We start from the raw sequence: 11,855 nt of genomic DNA, 5'->3' as shown, positions 1-11,855 counted from the left end.
GTGACAGTGGTTCAGATGTATTGACCAAAATAATTAATGTTTATACAGATGAAACATTAACTGAAGAAGTTACAAGTAAAAAAAAAAAAAAAATTAAATAAATAACTGTTATCTTAGGTCTGAAATAGTATGAAATAGCCTGGAAAAAATTACTATGCTCTGTCAGAATGTTTCAAGTTTACTCTGGCCCTCATTTAACTTTGTAGTAAATTATGGTGTTTGTAGGTTTTCCCTTTTAAAACATTGTACCCTTGAGCTTCCGCACCAAGAGACTCGGAGGCATACACCTCAGTCTCTGGCCATCAAGGGGTCATATACTTCCAATTGGCTTAATAAGCATGGTTGTCTGTAGCTTTCTCACGTGTGTTGTTGTCTTTGTTGTTACTATTATTACTTAGACAGGGGTCTCACTATGTAGTTCTGGTTGTCTTGGAAATCACTATGTAGACCAGACTGGCCCCAAATGCTCAGAGATCCTCTTCTGCCTCTAGAGTGATGAGATTAAAGTTGTGTGCCACCATGCCCAGCCTCTCATGTCGGTTATTCTACCAAACAGCACAATACTACTGAGCTTGGGCACAGGAGACAGAGGCAGCTGGAGCTCTGTGAGTTGGTGGCAGGCCTAGTCAGCACAGTGAGTTCTAGGACAGCTATACGCATAGACTTTTTGTTGAAGAAATAGTAGGAGAAAGAGGGGTAGTATGACGTCCTAACCACCACATAGCACAATTTGTTTTTGTTTTTGTTTTTTAAGATGTATTTATTTGGGCTGGAGAGGTGGCTCAGAGGTTAAGGGCACAGACTCCTCCTCCAGAGGTCCTGAGTTCAATTCCCAGCAACCACATGGTGGCTCCCAAGCATCTATAGTGTGATCTGATGCCCTCTTCTGGCCTGCATGTGTACAAGCAGGCAAAGCACTGTATTCATAATAAATAAATCTTAAAAAAAGAAAGAAAAAGCAAAACCAAAACCAAAGCAAAACAAAACAAAACCAAAGATTTATTTATTTATTATATATACAATGTTATGCCTACATGTATGCCTGTACGCCAGAAGAGAGCAACCAGATCCCATGTGGTTGCTGGGAATTGAACTCAGGACCTCTGGAAGAGCAGACAGTGCTCTTAACCGTTGAGCCATCTCTCCAGCCCCACAGAGCACAATTTAAAACCAAGCACTCTAAGATAATCCAAAGTCATGCTAACGTTGTGTGACAGTGGGACACTATGAAGTCTTTGCTTTCTTGTACTCGAGCCTTTGTATCATCCTGTAAGAGGGAAAAACAAGGTAGAGTAGAGTGAGACCTGAGGAGCTGGTGCTGAGCTGTGTGCAATGTCTCATTGGCTGGGCTGAATGGCAGGGATAGTGTTCCCAACCAAGGCTGCTGAGGAGTTTTAAAATAGGGCGCTGCCACAGACATCTTGGATTAGTTGGCTTAAAATTAATAACTGATCATTGAGTGTGCAGGACTCTTTTACTATACTCAAATTTTCATGATCCCCATATGCATTCATGCTAGCCCACATGGGGTTGGCAGCCAGAGTCCTTAAAACTATGTGGGTCTTGGCCCCTGTGGAGGTAGAATGACCTTTTCACAGGGGTCACCCAAGGCCATCAGAAAATACAGATATTTACATTAGCAATAAAAATAATTTATTGGCTGGGGGGGGTCACGATAACATTAAAGGGTCTTTGCATTAGGAAGGTTGAGAACCGCTGGCTTAGGATGTGTGTGGTGGCCCTGGGTCCAGCCCTAGAACTGAAGAATAAAAAACAAAGCAAAGGTCTGGGTGGAGGTGGCGCAGGTCTTTAATCCCAGCACTCGGGAGGCAGAAGCAGGCGGATCCCTGTGAGTTCAAGGCCAGCCTGGTCTACAAAGTGAGTCCAGGATAGCCAAGGCTATAGAGAGAAACCCTGTCTCCAACCCGCTCCCCCCAAAACAAACAAACAAACAAACAAACAAACACAAACCAAATCAATATTGGGCTCTTAGCTTCTGAAGCTCCTGACTCTGTCTTCAGTGATACTGCAAGTTTGTTCCTAGGCAGTTATATTCACCTCAGGCCAATGAAGACGTCTCTGATTGGCCTGCGGCTGACTTACTAGAGATTAGTGGAAAGGCCTCAACAAGTTCACCCTTCATTTAAAAAAAAAAAAAAATCTTTATGGAGCCAGCGATGGAGCTGCTCAAGAGGTGGAAAAGAGAGAATCACTTGAACTTGGAGTCTAGGACCTGTGTGAGCAGTAGGGTGAGCTCCACTGTCATTCTTAGATGGTGGGCAATGGCTCGGCTAATAAAAGCTCTTGTACCAAACCTGACAGCTTGTGTCAATCACTGGTGTTCACACTGCAGCAAAAGAATAGACTTTCCCAACTCATCCTCTGACTGCCACTCCAGTGGGAAAGCATGGTCCCCACCACCACCATATGGCTAAATTAATAAAGAATACATTGGGTTGGCTTGGATTTTGTTTTTCAAGACAGGGTTTCTCTGCGTAACAGCTCTGACTGTCCTGGAGCTCGCTCTGTAGTCCAGGCTGGCCTTGAACTCATGGAGCTGTGCCTCCCGAGTGAGTGCCGGGATTAAAGACGTGCACCACCACCGTCTGGTGTGGCTTCGATTTTTGTCTCCATTCCTAGACCTAGGCTTTGGCTCAGCTGTGGTGAACAGCAGGTTGAAGGTCCTCTTTAATAGTACCAGTATCACCAAGTGCTGCTACTGTGAGATCATGCTTGGACAACTGTCAGCAGCTGTCATTGTCTCAGCACCTGTCCAGCTGATTAGCCAACCAGGAAGGAGAATGGCTAGGGATAGTGACACATGTCTGTCACCACAGCAGGTCGGAGGCTCAGGCATGTGAAATGCTGGGATTCCCAGCCTAGGTTGTGTTGTACAGCTCCAGGACAGCCTGGGCTACTTACTAGACCTTGTCTCAAACAAATTTTATATATACATAATATCTATATATATTATGCACACCTTGCCCAGGAAAGCATGGAGAGTTTCATGTTTGCCTGAATAAATGTTCAAGACATTAGCCAAGACCAAGGTCTCACGTCACCTGCCAGTCCTGGCGACCTCAGTTCAGTCTCCGAAGCTCATGCTGACAGAGCTACGTTTATGAAAGCTGCAATAGACCAAGTGATTGTCAGTCACACTTTTCTTCTCTCCCCCACGAACAGCGTCGTCACACTGAGAAACAGCTCCCATAGTGCTTCGGCGAAGAGAGTAGCTGTTTCTTCTGCCATATGTGGTTCTACAGTAATCTCTTGACTAATGTAGCCTCTGAGGTATAGGCAGCTTATGAAATATATTCTACTTTACTGTACTAATCCTGAATGGAGTGCTTCTAACCAGTTATGTCAGAACATTTGCATCATGCTGGGCGTGGTAGCACATGCCTTTAATCCCAGCACTTGGGAGGCAGAGGCAGGTGGATCTCTGTGAGTTCGAGGCCAGCCTGGTTTACAAAGCAAGTGCTACACAAAGAAACCCTGTCTCAAACAAAACAAACAAACAAACAAACAAAACCATTTGCATCTTGCTCAGAAAATTCTGCACGTGGAGTCTGGTGATATAGCTCAGAGTGCCTGGTGCATACAATACACAGAGCCCCAATCTAATCTACAGCAACACAAAACCAGGGTGTGGGGGCACAGGCCTGTAACCCCAGCACTTGGGAGATGGAGGCAGAAGGATGAAAAATTCAAAGTTCTATTTGGCTACATAGTGAGTTTGAGGCTTGGATACAGGACACCCTGCCTCAAAACAACAGCAATGTGAATTACGCAAATTCCAGGAGGGGATGGACCTATACTCCAGACAAAATATGCAAATGTTCTCATAGTGAATTCAATTTCATGCCAAAAATACTCTTTACCGGTAACTTTAGCAACACAAAAATAGAAGCATCTCTGGGGAGTACCCAGCCAGCCAGAGATACAATCCCAGGATCCTTGTATCTCCTCCATTAAGGCCGGATAACAGCACAGAGGAAAAGTTATTCTGATTGGCTTAGCTAAAGGCAAAGTCATAGAGATTGTCAATCACTAACGGCCAGATCCCCAGAGAATCAACACTGAGTGTCACAGCTCTCAGTTGGGGGGCTGAGAAGCTTAGCTTTGCACACTTGACAGCCTGCATTTATTTTGTGTGTGTGTGTGTGTGTGTGTGTGTGTGTGTGTGTGTGTGTGTCTGTGTGTGTGTGTCTGTGTGTGTGTGTGTAGGATAGAAGACAACTTGTAGGAGTCAGTTCTCTGCTTCCTTCTACCATGAATTCAGGCACATGGAAAGTGTATTATTTTTTATTTTGGGGTTCAGGGCCTCTTTATGTAGCACTGGCTGTCCTATACCCAAAGTGTAAGCAAGGCTGGCCTTGAACTTAGAGATTTTGGCAGATTAAAGGCATGTGCCACCATGCTTGGATGGTGGCAAGTGTCTCACTCCACTGAATCATCTTGCTGACCACAGAAGCATCTGCCAACTGACTCAAGCAGGAATCCTGGGCATTTGGCCCATTTGTTCTGCAGGTATTTATTGATTAATGGGTTGTTAGAGGTGATGGTTAATCATTATCAGAGGTGAGTGCTTGAAGCACATTTGTGTGTGTGTGTGTGTGTGTGTGTGTGTGTGTGTGTGTGTGTGTGTGTGTGTTCATATCCAGGTCATTTTCCCTTAAAATGGAGTTTCTTTTTCAGAAATGGGGCTAAACAGGCCTCATGTCTGTTTATATACATTGAGAAGAGATGTTTGGACCAGTAATAGTCATTTGTTTGAAACTAAGTACAGACTTTTTTTCCCCCTCCGACACAGGGTTTCTTTGTGTAGCCTTGGCTGTCTTGTAGACCAGGCTGGCCTGGAACTCAGAGAGATCTGCCTGTCTCTGCCTCTGGAGTGCTGGGATTTAAGGTGTGTCCTACCAAGCCAGGCTGCAGCAAGTGCTTTTTAATTGCTGAGCCATCTCTCCAAACCAAGCCCCAAACCTAGCACTGTTTTCTGTTTTGTGTTTTGTTTTGATACAGGGTTTCTCTGTGTTAGCATCTCTGGCTGCATTGGAATTTACTCTGCAGTACAAACTGGCCTCAAATTCAGAGATCTGCATGCCTGTACAGCGCTGGTATTAAAGGCTGCACCACCATACCAGGCTTACATAGCAATGTTTTAATAGTGTTTAGCATCTGCTTTGTGTTACAAGGAGAGTTAGGAGCCAGGTGTGGTGGTGCTGTGGGTTCGAGGCCAGCTTGGTCTACAAAGTGAGTCCAGGACAGCCAACGATAACACAGAGAAACCCTGTCTCAAAAAAAACAAAACAAGCTGGGCATGGTGGTGCACGTCTTTAATCCTAGCACTCAGAAGGCAGAGACAGGTGGTCAAAGCCAGCCTGGTCTACAGAGAGAGTTTCAGGTCAGCCAAGGCTACACAGAGCAACCCTGCCTCAAAAAAAAAAAAACCAAAATAACAACAACAACAACAACAATAATAATAATAAACAAGGAGAGATGGTTCACCATTATTTGTCTCACTATGTCACTCCTGCTGAGCTAAATAAATCCTCCAGCCTCTTTTTTCCTGTCAAGACAGGGTTTTTCTGTGTAGCTTTGGCTGTCCTGGACTCTCTTTGTAGACCAGGCTGGCCTCGAACTCACAGCGATCCACCTGCCTCTGCCTCCCAAGTGCTGGGATTAAAGGCGTGCGCCATGAGGCCAGGCTAAATCCCCAGCTTCTCTTGTTTGCAGTTTTTTCCTTTTCTTTTTGTGAAACAAAGTCTCACCTGTGGGCTGGAGAGATGGCTCAGAGGTTCAGGGCACTGACTGCTCCTCTGAAGTCCCGAGTTCAACTCCCAGCAACCACATGGCGGCTCACAACCATCTATAGTGTGATCTGATGCCCTCTTCTGGTATGCAGGTGTACATGCAGGCAGAACACTGTATACATAATAATAAATAAGCACATCTTAAAAAACAAAACCAACCAAACAAAAAGAAATCCCCAAACAAAAACAAAGTCTCACCAGTCGTTCAAGATGGCCTAAAGCTGTGTAGCCCAGGCTGGTCTCAAGACCATCACAAGCATCTTTAAAAATACACCTAGTATGCCGGTCTACAAAGTGAGTCCAGGATGGCCAAGGCTACACAGAGAAACCCTGTCTTGAAAAACCAAAAAAAAAAAAAAAAAAAAAATACACCTAGTAGTTGGTGTGAGATGTGTGTTTTGGGACAGTCTGGCTATGTAGCCCAAGCTAACCGTAAACTGATGATTCTCCTGCCTCAGCCTCTTGGCTACAGGGACTACTGTGGCCTGCTGACTGGCATGGACAGCTAGGATTTTATCGACAGTACCCAACTCTTCATATTATTTTGAGTAACTACCATATCAAGCAACTTAATTCTGGCGTGATTTGTTGCATAATGAGAGGTGGTCATGAAAGAAGAGTGCCCAGTGCCCACCTGGGAAGCACGGAAATGCCATTTTACATCTAAAAAAACCACAGAGCCCTTTAAGCAAATACCAAATGATTTTTACCTGTACGGATGTTAGCAGTACAAATGGCTTATCTGAAGTCCATAAAACTCTTTGAAATGGACTTAAGAGATAGCCTTATCTAATGGCAACTGACCTGCCCCCGGAGGTGCGATTATACTCCCCTGAGCAGATGGCAAAGAAAGAACAAAGAAAAGTTAAATTGTAAGTGATCCTGGTGCCTTTCCTCTCTGTAGTATGTAGTCTTTGTAGTAGATTTTAGACCCCCCCCCCCGACATAATTCTTATGTCCCTCAGGCTGGCGCTTGGGGTCATTTTCTGAGACCTTTGAATTGGGGATCAGATGTGACCCAATGCCTGGGGTTGAATAAAAGATTCTCTTGTTTTCACAACGGTTTTGGCTTCTCTGGTTCTTTTTTTGGGATCAGTCTGGGCATAGCAGTCTCACCAGCCCGATGGGACAGGCTTGCGAGTCTGTCCTATAAACAGACCTATCTGCAAGCTTCTCCCGTGAGTAGTGGCTTCATCTAGAATCCTACGCTGAGCCTCTTGCCTGCTTCCCAGGGACTAAGTGCTGGCTGTGCAAGGACCAAACAAATGCCATGTTCTGTATGTTCTGTAACTAATGCTGTAGTCTGTATGTTCTGTGAGAACTTGTCTTCTAAGTGACCCTGACTTCCCCGTGTTCCGAGAGTGACCACGTACTGCTGTGAACCTGCACATGCCAGCAGTCTCCAGAAACTCCACCAGAGCAATTACATACAATCAGCATTCAATGTTCCTTTGAGATTGAAAAACAAACAAACAAACACTTTCCCTTGAGATCCAGCCTGTGTGTGTTGCATCGGTATTAAGTTCTGGTGGTCTTTTCGGAGGTCTTGTGATCTGGGTGATCTCGGGACTACTTTGGGGGCTCGCCCAGGATCCCCCAAATCCCCCAGTACCCCAAACCAGAGTGTCCGACACAGGCCAGTAAGTATGTGTCTGTGTAAGTGTACTGTCTTGTCTATGTGTCTGCGCCACGGCTCTTTCTACTTCCTTAGTTTCATTTTCAGGTATCCCAGGACTTCCGTATCCGTGGCAGCCAGGAGGGACTTAGAGGATGCGCTGTATAGTCACGGCTGCGGGAGTCTGGAAGATGTTCGAGACCCCGTCAGAGGGTACTTCGGTCCCCATCAGGAGGGGTCTCTGACCCCTGCCCTGAGACCTCAAAGCCCACCAGGGGGGACTTTATCCCCATCAGGAGGAGGACTCTGACCCCCATCAGGAGGACTTGGAGCCTCACATCTGTTTATTACCAGATCTGGCTACTGAATGCTTTCTCGGTGGCTGAGCTGTTTCGTTTCCTTTCAAATCAGCGAGGTGAACTTGTTTGTGTGTCCGATGACTGTTTTGTGTATGTGTATAGTGGTGATTGAGACTTTGACAGACAGAAGGACAAGACACACAACCTCAAGTTTGGGAGACAAAGCGGGTCGCTCCCGTGCTGGGGTGAGATGCCAATGTCTCACTACCTCTGCACGCCAGGAAGTCTGATTTTGTCAGTTAGTGCGTTGTTTCCTTTTTTTGTCTTTGTGTGACTCTTGTGACTAAGAATCTTTTGTAGGATATCCAGACCAGGTCTGGTCTTCTGATTTAGGCAGGGCCTGATTATAGGTAGGCTGCTTTGAGTTTGGTTTCTGAGAAGAACATGATGGAGCCCACTGGCTCTCAGGACAGTCACCGTTCTGAATTTTGGCTCTTTTCTCTTGCCGTACTGGCACATTTCTGTTTGTGTAGTCCTTTTGTGTTTCTGTTTGCTTGTAACCATCTCAGTTCTAGAAATGGGCCAGGTCTCAAGCATGGCGGCTTGGGCCTAGTGCCTTCCACTTCCTGCTTGAACACTTGGTTGGTGCTGAATTCTGGGTGGAGAGGCCTTCCTAAGCATAGAGGGCCCTCCAAGAACCCCTGCCACAAACATGGGGGCTATTGGATCTTTGCTGATATGAGACACCTTACTTAGTGTGCAACGTTTGGAGAGAGGTGAAGCAGGGTTGCCAAGGTCTGCCTACTCCCTCCTTGTCTTTTAAAATGCCCCACCACTGGTACTGAAGAAGCATCAGGAGGACACAGGAACTACAGGGCTTTGAGGCGGCTGGTGTTTGGTCTTGGTGAAAGCTTTCTCCAGCTTGCAGTCTGGTTGCAAGCCTGGCGCCCCCACCCCCACCCCCCGCCAAGTATGGTACACTGGTCACCTGATCTGGGACACCACTGGAAAGCCCCAGCTCCTGCCTGCATCGATTGTGTTCAACAGGTGACAAGGTACTTTTCCCTTGCAATTTCAGCTAGAGAAAGTAAAAAATAGTTTTGCCTGTCTATCCTAAATGTATTAATGTATGTGTCTACTATATGTTTGATTGGACTTATTTTATTTAAATGTATAAATTTATTGTGCTCTGTTCACTTTGCTTATAAATTACTGGTTATTGAAGATGGTTAAAAAGATCTTTAACGCCGGGCGTGGTGGCGCACGCCTTTAATCCCAGCACTCGGGAGGCAGAGGCAGGCGGATTGCTGTGAGTTCGAGGCCAGCCTGGTCTACAAAGTGAGTCCAGGATGGCCAAGGCTACACAGAGAAACTCTGTCTCGAAAAACCAAAAAAAAAAAATTTTTTTTTAAAATTTAAATGCTTGTTTAGAACATATATGTGTTTATGTATTTGTGACATGGATGTTTTTAAGCAGCAACCATGTGGACTACATGATCTGTAGCCTGCCATGTGACTCTACCATCTTGAGATAGCCACATGGTATATGGCAACAATTTTAGAGCCTCTTGGCCCTAATGAGTTCTCTGCTTGTTATAAAGGTTAATTCAGATTAACAGACTGCTGTATTGCAGACTTTGGAAATAGGTAATTCTAAAATGTACTTTTAAGTTTAAAAATATTAATTTTAGAGATATTCAATTGTTTACACTGTTAAAATTTGGATTTTGTCTTCTAGATTTATGGTTATGTTCTATTGTCATTCTCAATAATGTAAAAATTGCTGCCTGAGGCATTATTTTCTGAATATGGCTGTGTTTTTAAATTGCCCACCACAGCCTCTAACACCACTTGGTTGGCCACCATGCTGATTCAGTGATTAAAAGGATAGCACCATAGCCTCTCTGCCATCTTGGCTGAGGGCAGTCACATGACTGGCAGCCATTTTGGTTGTGGGAGACTCAAGCCTCTCTAGTGAAGGCTGCCAACCTCATTCAGATGCCTTGCTTAGCACCAAGGACAACCTCTGTCCTTTAAGCTAGCTTTTGCTGTTCAGTCTTTTTTTTTTTTTTTTTTTTTTGCTGTTCAGTCTTAATGATGAAATGTGGCAGAATCAACAAGGTTGCCAGTCCATAAATGAACTATACCTATGATTAAAAGTTTCCTTTGATATTAGTTCAGAAACATATTTAAAGTTGTACTAACAACTGATGCAGTTTATGGTCAGCTGTATCAGTGAGTCAGTTGCCTGATAGTTAACGGAACAATTCCAAGGTAATGATGCCTCGTTCCCTAGGTGGGGTAGATGGTTTTTGGTTGTCAAATCTTTGTATACTGATACAAAATTAAGGTTATATTTTGATTACAGCATTCCATGTATCAACTCTTTTAAGGTATCATGCCTATGTAATTCTTAAAAAATGCTACATACAGTTCCATTCCTTTAAAAAAGCTACTATCACAAACTATTTAGGATAATTAAAGCTTATGGTTTTGTTAAGTACTAGCTCAGTTAATCACAGATGTTTTCTAAATAAGCCAATATATAGCTAAAAACAAGCAATTCAGATATGCTAAAATTAGACAGATGTGCTCCTCTAGCACTTATGTGCAGATAATAGATTATAACATTCTGTTTTATGTTTGTAAAATGTAGTTTAGAGCAGATAGCTAAAGGCAGACAAGGACTGAGCACAGATATGCTGGCCCTCAAGCTTGTCAGAGGTCTGCTGAATATGGCATTAAATATATTTAAACTAATTATGACAGAGAATCCTACATCCAAGCAGTAACCCCCAAGGTCTCTGAGAAGATTTGGCATGGCAGAGGACTTCAACCCTGGATTTTGGTTTCTGACCACTGAGCAAAACTGCTCCATAGATCAGTCTAACATGCAGGCATAACACCAATGTACATAAAATAGAAATAATTCACTAAAAAAACACTGGGCATGGTGGTGCACGCCTTTGATTCCAGCATTCGAGAGGCAGAGGCAGGTGGATCACTGTGAGTTCGAGGCCAGCCTGGTCTACAAAGCAAGTCCAGGCCTGCCAAGGATACACAGAGAAACCCTGTCTTTAAAAAAAAAAAAAAAAAAAAAAAAAGCCGGACATGGTGGTACACACCTGTAATCCCAGCACTCAGGAAGGCAGAGGCAGGTAGATCTCTGTGAGGCCAGCTTGGTCTATAAAATGAGTCCAAGACATCCAATGCAACACAGAGAAACCCTGTCTCAAAAAAGTTGTTTTAGGGTGGGGAGATGGCTCAGAGGTTAAGAGAATTGGTTGCTCTTCCAGAGGTCCTGAGTTCAGTTCCCAGCAACCACATGGGGGCTTACAATCATCTATAAGGAGATCTGGTGCCCTCTTCTGGCCTGCAGGTGTACATGTAGTCTGGGTCAGATTACCAAGCATGCATGAAGAAGCCCTGGGTTTAACTCTCAGGTTAAACCGGCCACAGAGGCACAAGTCTATCCCTATACCTGGGACAAAGGATCACAAGTTCAAGGTCATCCTCAGATATATAGCAAGGTTGGACTATACTTTTTCCAAACAAAGGAACAAAACTAAGTCTACAGGATCCTGATAAATACTAGCATTCTTTTCACAGTGACTTTAATTGTAGATAATATCTAAATTGTGCCACTTCTTAGGATTTAATAAGACAATTCTGAGGGAGAGATTCAAGCACCATGCCTTTTAAATTTATCATGTTTATTTCTAAGAAAGGGTCTCATTAAGTATCCTTGGCTGGCCTAGACTCACCATATACATAGTTTTGACCTCACACTTGGACCAAACCTCCCCCTCAGCTGGGATTAGCAGTTGTGCATATACAATCCCACTTCACTCTGTCACGTATACAAGAGTGAGGGCTGAGGCTGTATCAGGACATGGTGAGGAGAACCCTGCCAGGCAGTGAGAGAGCCTCCCACTTGGATGCTCTCTGAAGCCCCAGCTCCTGGTTCTACACTTTCTCAAGGGTCCAAAGGCAGGAAAGAGGGGGCACGTGTTGAGCAGAAGAGGTGACAGTCTGAGGCGAAGTACAGGCTGGAGCTCATCAGACACCTGCTTTATTGAGACAGGAAGTGAGTGAGCAGGGCTGCGATCTAGGACACGGCATTGATGG

This window comes from Acomys russatus, chromosome 29, assembly GCF_903995435.1.
Source record: "Acomys russatus chromosome 29, mAcoRus1.1, whole genome shotgun sequence".
NCBI lineage: Eukaryota > Metazoa > Chordata > Mammalia > Rodentia > Muridae > Acomys > Acomys russatus.
The sequence above is the reverse complement of the archived record's forward strand: the minus strand, read 5'-3'. Positions refer to the sequence as shown.